The following is a 9,463-nucleotide window of genomic DNA, read 5'->3' on the forward strand; positions in this document are numbered from 1 at the left end:
CAAATACATTTGTTAGTCTCTACAGTACCACAAGGACCCCCCCCCGTTGTGTTTGTTGATACAGACTAACACGGCTACCACTCAGAAACCTCTCTCTCTTTAGCGGTCCCAATTTATCAACCATGGCTTTTAGGTCAGCGGCTGATACAGGGACAGTGTTGACAATTGTATTTCCCCCACTTTCTGTGGGTGTTGTGATTGTTCTTCGTTGTATGGCTGTGATAGAGATTTGTTCAATAGGTTCCAATACCTGGGGCTCATCCCATATAGCTCCATTCCAAGCTTCACTACGGTCCCATTCTCCCTCCCATTCGGGGAATCTCACCGTCTGGGGTTGGCCACATTCTCCTGCCGTCACAGCCTCTATTTGGCATGTGGCAAACCCCAACCTTGAATGGAGAGGTTTTAATAATGGATTCACAGGGGTTGTGATTGGCCGAGGCTCTATCTTATGTTCCAACGTTAGTTTCTTTACCATTCCCTGTTCTCTTTTTGTATTCAATTTTTTTCCTCTATCTGTTCAGAGAATTCCTTCTCTTTTAGGGTATTTTTTGAGACTGTCCAACTAGCTTTGGATCCCGGTGGCCAGTCTATACCCACTAAAAACCCTGCTCGAAGGAGCAGGACGGGAGAACGCTAAGCACCCTACTTCTGGGCTTAATCCTGCTACGAGTGAGGACATATTCACCTAAGCAATTTTTCCCCGATGGACGGATATGAGCAGTGTAGACGCTAATCCTCCCCCTTATCGCCCCCTATTGCCCCCTATTGCCCAGTGCATGTCTCCCCCCTTTTACAATTCTCCACAAAAAATGTTATGCTTATAAGAAGCACACGAGCTCTTTTTCAGGGGCAAAGGCAATACGCCGAGTTTATTAGCGATACAACAATTAGCATATGCATTCAATCACACACACACAGACACACTGCCCCTCTCGTCGATGTTATAGTTACCAGTCCAGAGTCCAGACTAATCTAGTGGCCAGCTAGGTTGATCAGTGGTAGAACCAGTTCACTGATCACCTGTGGCCAGCAATTCAGCCAGCCTCCCTCAGCTTCTCTCAATGTTTTAACCCAGGAATGGGGTAACTGCCAGGTAAGTGCCTGGGTGCAGGGTTCACCCCCCCGCCCCATTGCCTGTGGCCCCTGCTACCTCCATTGCTGCCTCCTCAGTTCCACCCTACTGACCTCCCCATCCAAGGCTGAATTTGTCCCTGGGGTTGCCAGGACCGAGTAAGTCTGCTGCTGTGAAAAGTTACTTGTATGTTTGTTATGCTCACATTTCACAGCAGCAGACACACAAGCTAGCAAATCTTTTAAAAAAGCAACCAAAAAAGCAAAAGAAACAAGAAAAGAAAAGAAATGAAAAGAAATTGCTCCCTAGGCAATTTATTCCGGTGCTTACCCACCCTGACAGTTAAGCCTGTTTTCTTCTTGTCCTATCCTCAGCGGTTAAGGAGAACAATTAACCTTCTTCCTCCGTGTAACAACCTTTTACGTACTTGAAAACTGTTATCATGTCCCCTCTTAGTCTATCTCTTCTCCAGACTAAACAAACCCAGTTTTTTTCAATCTTCCCTCATAGGTCATGTTTTCTAGACCTGAATCATTTTTGTTGCTCTTCTCTGGACTTTCTCAAATTTCTACATCTCATCTTTCCAGAAATGTAGCGCCCAGAACCGGACACAGTACTCCAGTTGAGGCCTAATCAGCAAGAAGTAGAGTGGAAGAATTACCCCTCGTGTCTTGCTTATGTAACCCTTCTGTGAGGTGGAGCCAACAGCAACAAGGGCCGGGTTCAGTATCTAGGGGTTCCTTATCAACAAAACCCGCTTGAGCCCCCACGCAGTGACCTGGGACAATTACACACCACCCCTGGGTGCCTCTAAGAGGCAATACTTCCCCTCTGCAAGCACAGAGTATGAGTGTAGCAAAAACTTTTAATAAAAGGAGGGAATTAACAATTAATTTGGGAAAACACCACAACTAGGGTCCATAAACACAAACCATGAGCAAAAGACCCACCCCCAAATAAATTGGGCAGTGTCTTTTTTTCCACAGGATCTTAAGTCCAGAAACCCAAAAGTCCCTTTAACGTGCCTGTCCCTTCTCTGTACCCCACTCACAGTTGCTGTCCTTGACTAGTGCAGTCCAAGTTCAGAGGTTCATCTGCAGAGTTCACCTCCCATCCTGTGTGGAAGGCGGAGGGGGGGGGGAATGGGGGGAAGGGGGGAGGAGGCTGCACAGCTCAGGCACTCGCTCATTGCCCCAACGGCCAATTGCCACGCCTCTGTGGAGCTCTGCTCTGGCCCTCTCCACCAGCTTCTCTGCTGGCCGCTTGCCACGTCTCTCCGCCAGCCGCCCAGATGGCCATGCCTCTCCACCAGCCACCCTGCTGGCTGCTTGCTGCACCTCTCCACCAACCGCCCAGATGGCCACTTGCCATGCCTCTCCGCCAGCCGCCCTGTTGGCCACGCCTCTCCACCAGCCGCCTTGCTGGCTGCACCTCTCCGCCAGCTGCCCACTCGCCAAGATGTCTTAATATAAGAACGTAAGAATGGCCCTACTGGGTCAGACCAAAGGTCTATCTAGCCCCAGTATCCTGTCTACTGACAGTGGCCAGTGCCAGGTACCCCAGAGGCAATGAACAGAACAGGTAATCATCAAGTGATCCATCCCCTGTCGCTCATTCCCAGCTTCTGGCAAACAGAGGTTAGGGACACCATTCCTGCCCATCCTGGCTAATCACCATTGATGGACCTATCCTCTATGAATTTATCTAGTTCTTTTTTGAACCCTGTTATGGTCTTGGGCGTCACAACATCCTCTGGCAAGGAGGTCCACAGATTGACTATGTGTTGTGTGAAGAAATACTTCCTTTTATTTGTTTTAAACCAGTTGCCTATTAATTTCATTTGGTGACCCCTAGTTCTTGTGTTATGAGAAGTAGTAAACAACACTTCCTTATCTACTTTCTCTACACCAGTCAGGATTTTATAGACCTCAATCATATCTCCCCTTAGCTGTCTCTTTTCCAAGCTGAAGAGTCCCAGTCTTATTAATCTCTCCTCATACGGAAGCTGTTCCATACCCCTAATAATTTTTGTTGCCCTTTTCTGAACCTTTTCCAATTCCAGTATATCTTCTTTGAGATGGGATGACCACATCTGCACACAGTATTCAAGATGTGGGAATACCATGGATTTATATAGAGGCAACATGATATTTTCTGTCCTATTATCTATCCCTTTCTTAATTATTCCCAGCATTCTCTTCACTTTTTTGACTGCCGCTGCACATTGAGTGGGTGTTTTCAGAGAAGTATCCACAATGACTCCAAGATCTTTCTTGAGTGGTAACAGCTAATTTAGACCCCATCGTTGTATATGTATAGTTGGGATTATGCTTTCCAATGTGCATTACTTTGAATTTATCAACGTTTAATTTCATCTGCCATTTTGTTGCCCAGTCACCCAGTTTTGAGAGACCCTTTTGTAGCTCTTCACAGTCTGCCTGGGTCTTAACTATCTTGAGTAATTTTGAATCATCTGCAGATTTTGCCAGCTCACTGTTTACCCCTTTTTCCAGATCATTTAGGAATATGTTGACTAGGGCTGGTCCCAGAACAGACCCCTGGGGGACACCACTACTTCCATTCTGAAAACTGACAATTTATTCCTACCCTTTGTTTCCTATCTTTTAACCAGTTACCAATCCAAAGCTCATTGTTTTCCAGCTTGCGGCTGCTCTTTCTTTGTTCGCTCCAAACTTCACCCCACTGCTCCAACCGTTGTCCTTTGCGGTTTGTAGCCAACTCTCTATCCTCGGTTTGGAGTAGCACTACCCGAGCCGAGCTCGCTTGGTTGCCCTGTGGCCCAATGAATTGCAAAGTGGCCGGAAAGGGAGAGAAGGGAAGGGGAGGGTTCGACTCAGTCCCACCCCTACGAGTTAAACACACCTGTCCCCTGGTAGGAGGCACACCTCGTGTCTGGGGCACCCTCAGCACCGCTGTATCAGTTGCGCACAGGGAAACACCCTATTTGACCTTTTTAGAACCTCAGGGTTCTCCTGCCTGATTGCACTGCTACCATTATCCGCCGTGGAGCCACAATAGACTATGATAACCTGTTGTTTGCTCGTTCGGTTCTCAGGAATACCGTCCTCTGTCCATTCTTTGTAAATAAAAAGGATTGCAACAAAGATACCTGACTCCATCATCAATTTGTCCTCCCAACTGGAACAACCTGCAAGACCCCGAATTTTGAATAATCCCCTCAGGTCAAAAGGTGTAACACGATCATTCTTGTTAAAAAATAAAAAAAGATTAAACAAATGGTGTATTCCAAAATAATTTTATTTTAAAGGTTTGATACATAAAAATAAGAAAGATAATTACAAAGAAAATTCAGTGAGCATAGTAAGAAAAATTTCAGAGTAACAGCCGTGTTAGTCTGTATTCGCAAAAAGAAAAGGCGTACTTGTGGCACCTTAGAGACTAACCAATTTATTTGAGCATGAGCTTTCGTGAGCTACAGCTCACTTCGTCGGATGCATACTGTGGAAACTGCAGAAGACATTATATACACACAGAGACCATGAAACAATACCTCCTCCCACCCCACTCTCCTGCTGGTAATAGCTTATCTAAAGTGATCATCAAGTTGGGTCATTTGCAGCACAAATCCAGGTTTTCTCACCCTCCCCCCCCCCACAAACTCACTCTCCTGCTGGTAATAGCTTATCCAAAGTGACCACTCTCCCTACAATGTGCATGATAATCAAGGTGGGTCATTTCCAGCACAAATCCAGGTTTTCTCAACCCCCCCCACCCCCATACACCCACAAACTCACTCTCCTGCTGGTAATAGCTCATCCAAAGTGACCACTCTCCTTACAATGTGTATGATAATCAAGGTGGGCCATTTCCAGCACAAATCCAGAAAAACTAACTGACCATCTGAGCTATTGAATCGATGACTTTTGTTCAGTCCGAAGTACAAGCAATCATAGAGGAATTAGAAAAGGGTCCTTAAACCTGACCAAACCAAATGAAACATTCCATGGTTTTAGAAACGTACAGCTCTGAAACAGACAGAGGGCACAGATTTAAAATCCTCAGCACCAGTGATATCTGCTTATGATTTTAATGCACAAAGAAACTGCCATTAAATAAACAGAATATGGCCTGATCAGCAGATTACTGCATGTCTTTAGGCTTATTACTTGAGGATACATCAACCACATGAACATTAATTTCTACAGAAAGACAAGATGCAGAACATGAAGAAGAGCTCTTGAAAGATTGTGTCTCACACCAAGAGAAGTTGATCCAATAAAAGATATTCCCTCACCCACCTTGTCTTTTTAATATCCTGGGACCAACAGAGATACAACAGTGCAAACATCTCTGTGGGAGCTATTGTGGGGAATACTCAGCCATACAGCTGTTTTCTACTTGCTAATATGAAGCGTACATTATAAAGTATGATTTTTTGGTTAAATTCTATTATGTTTATTCTTTTTAAAAAGTGTTGGGGGGGTTCTGGTTGTATTGGTATAGGAAAGCCACTATGCATGTGTGGAACTGCACCTTTTCCAAGAAGATTATATACGTATTAGTAGTTATCCGAGCCTTACTTCCAATTCAGTGTCCATTTGAGGAGTTTGAGATGTTGCTGGCTGGTTAAGAAAGTTTTTTACTTCTTCAAATATACCTGTTATACTTGTGTCATTCGGAACATTTTTCAGGTGATCCTGAAACTTAGATCGCAGGACATTCTGCACTATTTCCTACACATACTTTTCCTCTTTTGACATACAGATTTGAGCTTCTTTCTCTCGTATGCGCTGGCTCTATGTCCGCTTCATTTTTTCTTTATCTTTACAGCAGAAGCAGAATGGGTAAAGTGTGTATAGGCAGTAGACAACGATCATAACAAAAAGGGCAAATAGTCCAAAAACCTGGGGGGAAGCAAAACTAGTTATTTTCATGGGAATTTTTCTTTATGCATCTTTTGCATCTCACCAAAATGGATATGGCCTCTGCTATAAATTTAGCTGCATAGATCTATTAAAAAAATGACCAAAAAAAGCTCTTCAACCAGATATCGGAATGGGGAATAGGGAAATGTTTCAGTATTACTAAGACTGATGAACGAAACTCAAACGTTTTGGAGTTCGGATTTGGCAAAGTCACTAAAATTCCGTCTTTATCTTTATTTATTATTCTACCAAGCCTTGTGTCATCTGCAGCGTTTATCCGCAAAGATTTTATATTTTCCACCAGATCATGAATAAAGATATTAAATAACACTGGACCTTTTGGATGAAGTTCCCCATTTATAATTTCTTTTCGAAATCTAGCAGTCAGTTTTAATTCATTTAAGATGCGGTATACTGTATTTTTAATGTGCTATCGTTTAACAGAATATGATGTGACGCTAATTTAATGCCTTACGGAAATTTAAATATATAATGTCAACATAGCGACTTTTGTCAAGCAAATTTATGATCTCATTAAAAAACTTTGATCTGACAAGAGCTATTGACCACAAAAACGTTTTGATTCACATGAGTTATCCTTTAATTGGATCTTAAAATTGCATTTTTATTTATTGCCTGAGCACCTGCAAACAAAGACGGGGACGCTTTTTACCTTTTAGAAATCTGAAGAAATAAAAAAGACACAGGTATCCATTGTTGTTGCTAAGTACTAATATTATAAAGGAGACCCAGACTTCGAACCAATGTAGTCTTTATTAAATTATAACTGTTTCATTTCCACCAGCTACGATTGTTTTCCTTTTATTCAAAGTTACCTATAGAAGTCATTTAGCAGCTGGGTGCAAAATATTAATGGAAGTATTCCAGTAGTTCTAACATATTTTCAATGTCAAAGCTTTAGTTTCATGAAGGATGAGTTTATTAACTTACATGGATATAGCTATTTTTAAAAAAAAGTAATACATACAGCACAATTACAAATAGTCAAATAACATTCAAAACTACTACTTAAATAAATCGTTCTACAACATAAATAAATCGTTCTAAAACATAAAACCATTTCTCTAACTACATTTTTTCCAGGGTTTTTCAAAAATGCCTGAAATAGTTCTGTCCCCTACTTCATTTGGGCTCTTACCTGCGATAAGCTTCGCTGGATGGCTGTGATGGCATTGTTTGTGCTGTGGGTTCTATGCTGCTTCCCTTAAATGTCCTATTTATGCACTCAGCGGATCGGCCATCAATGAGGAGAATCACACGCCATAAAAGAGCAGCTCCAGAAGTCTTTCCCACTATTTCACACGTGCGGTCCCTACTGCGTTTTTCTGAGCAGCGAACCCAATCAATGAAATCCTGCTGAAGTATCAAGCTCAGGACAAGGAAAATAAGGGCTGGAAAAAAGAAAAATGCCAAGCTGTAGTAAATGCTCGCATTATTTCGTTGAGGACATTTAAATTCACCATCAATTACTTCTTCAACCACTAACAAAATTAAAGACCAAAATGACACAGCTAAAATGGGAAGATTACTTTTCCAGGTCCCAAAGTATTTCTTTCTAACTGCCATTTGATCCTGCTACCAGTTCTTTGCTAAGTCAGGGCGTCAATTAACCTTATCTTTCAGGTCCACGTTCTACAAATTACTAAGCACAACGAGTAAACATGAAAGTGAAAATGTTACCGTACAAAACACGCCCCATAACTAGTTGCTGCATTGAAATACAGCGTTGCAGCTAAGGATGGTTGGTTACAAACTGCATAGCGTAGATCTCAATAGTTGTAGGGATGCGGCTGGACTGCCAGACTAGCAATCTGATTCTAGCTCTTCACTACTAACAATTTTTCTCTTGACACTAAGTCTTGTGTGACATCTCATCGTGTCTTTTCTTCAACTAAAGGATAAAATTCCTTTAAAAAAAACTGAAATATGAGGTTTCTGAAAATTACATGGAAGCAACCTTGCTGCTTTCATTTCCAAGCTTTACCAGGATGTGCTTTTTATATGATTTGAGGATTGTAGGTTTATGGATATTTAGTATAGCAGTCTTAACAACTTTCAATGATAATTACATTCTTATGCTTATTATTTCGTTCCCACCCACTTTTGCTCATGAATCTTTTCAGCTTTGGGAAATTGACAATTTGTACAAGGTTCCAAAAATTTATATTCCTGGTTGACAGCGCTGATGGCAAATTGGAAAGGAGGAACAATTGTACCAGAGTCCCAAATCAGAACCCTCTCCACCCCCCCATCTGTAACTGGGGTGAAATGGGAGAAGATGTGGCCCCAACAAAAACGATATACTAAGGCTCCAGAGTTCTCTTGACAGTTCTGCTGGTTGGGACTATAATTCTGTTTGCACACAGCAAATAAAATTAGTTCATGCTCTCGTTCGTCTAGGTAACTATCAATTTTTAACTCCTTGAGCTACTTATCTTTATCCCTCAGAACGAGGTGTAATATAGAATTACACGGAGGGGACGGGTCATGAAAACTGGAAGTAGAATAACACCATCTGTCAATGCATCACTGCACTGTTATATACTTTTTTCTAAAGGTTTATGTAAATTCTAAAGTAATCTGGAATCCTAATCTTGAGCCCAATAGCCATGTGATAAGATTGCTGAAAAGAGTTATCCTCCGAAGAGTACTTTCTGCCCCCACAGTAGTTACAAAATTAAATATCAAGGCCAAGATTTTAGAAAGTGGCAAGCTATTCTGGTCATCTCAAGTTCTAAAAGACTAATGAGACACCTTTGAGACAGACATTGCAACCGCACGCAGAATCTTTGGGGTACATATTCTATAGTAGTAAGATTAGTTATCACTGTGAAGCTGGGATAGTATGAATGATTGTGTTCTCCTCGGTTCGGTAGGGAACCACAGCTACTTCAGGTACTAAGACTGGGTAGTGAATCACTCACATTGCAAACACCTCCTGAGAGGTACCACACCCCAAGAAGGTTCTCATCTAATGATTCAAATTGCATTTCTAGAGACTTGGCAAAAAAGAAAGGGCATGTAGTAGGGTGAACCTTCTGGCCAAGGGGACGGGCCCCAACACTTGCTGGAGGGTGGAAAAGCCTTTGATATACTAGAGCCCCCTGAGACTGATGGGTGAAGTCTTGCGAGCTTCTAGCATGCATCCTTATTTTAAATTAAAGACTGAATAAGTCTAGGCTGAGGTTCATTCCTTGCACTTCTAGTATGACTATTCAATATTTGAAATTAAAAGGGCCTTGAAAGAATCTATTGCTCACGTTTTCTGTTTCTGACTTGATCTAAATTACTCCAAGAATTCAGTACAGACCTAGATTCTAGGGCCAGAAGGGACCATTACGCTCATCTGTTATGACCCAAGCCACAGACCTCTACCCTGTGACGCCCGAAGGGGAAGGAATCATTCTCCCCTAGCATTTGAGTAGCACTGTCAATTCTGAAACTTGTGGTTGAGCTAGTG

The 9,463-nt window shown here is 42.3% G+C and overlaps 1 long non-coding RNA gene across 1 annotated transcript; it reads right to left on the minus strand.

Annotated features, from left to right (window-relative positions):
- Window positions 1-5,459: 5,459 nt before the first annotated feature.
- Window positions 5,460-7,653, minus strand: LOC122463670. Its single transcript, XR_006287248.1, has 2 exons — window positions 7,142-7,653; window positions 5,460-5,961 (listed from the first exon to the last, which is right to left on the minus strand). It is a non-coding gene; the product is annotated as an uncharacterized LOC122463670 (long non-coding RNA).
- Between the last annotated feature and the right edge of the window lie 1,810 nt (window positions 7,654-9,463).

This window comes from Chelonia mydas, chromosome 23 (assembly GCF_015237465.2).
Source record: "Chelonia mydas isolate rCheMyd1 chromosome 23, rCheMyd1.pri.v2, whole genome shotgun sequence".
Lineage (NCBI taxonomy): Eukaryota > Metazoa > Chordata > Testudines > Cheloniidae > Chelonia > Chelonia mydas.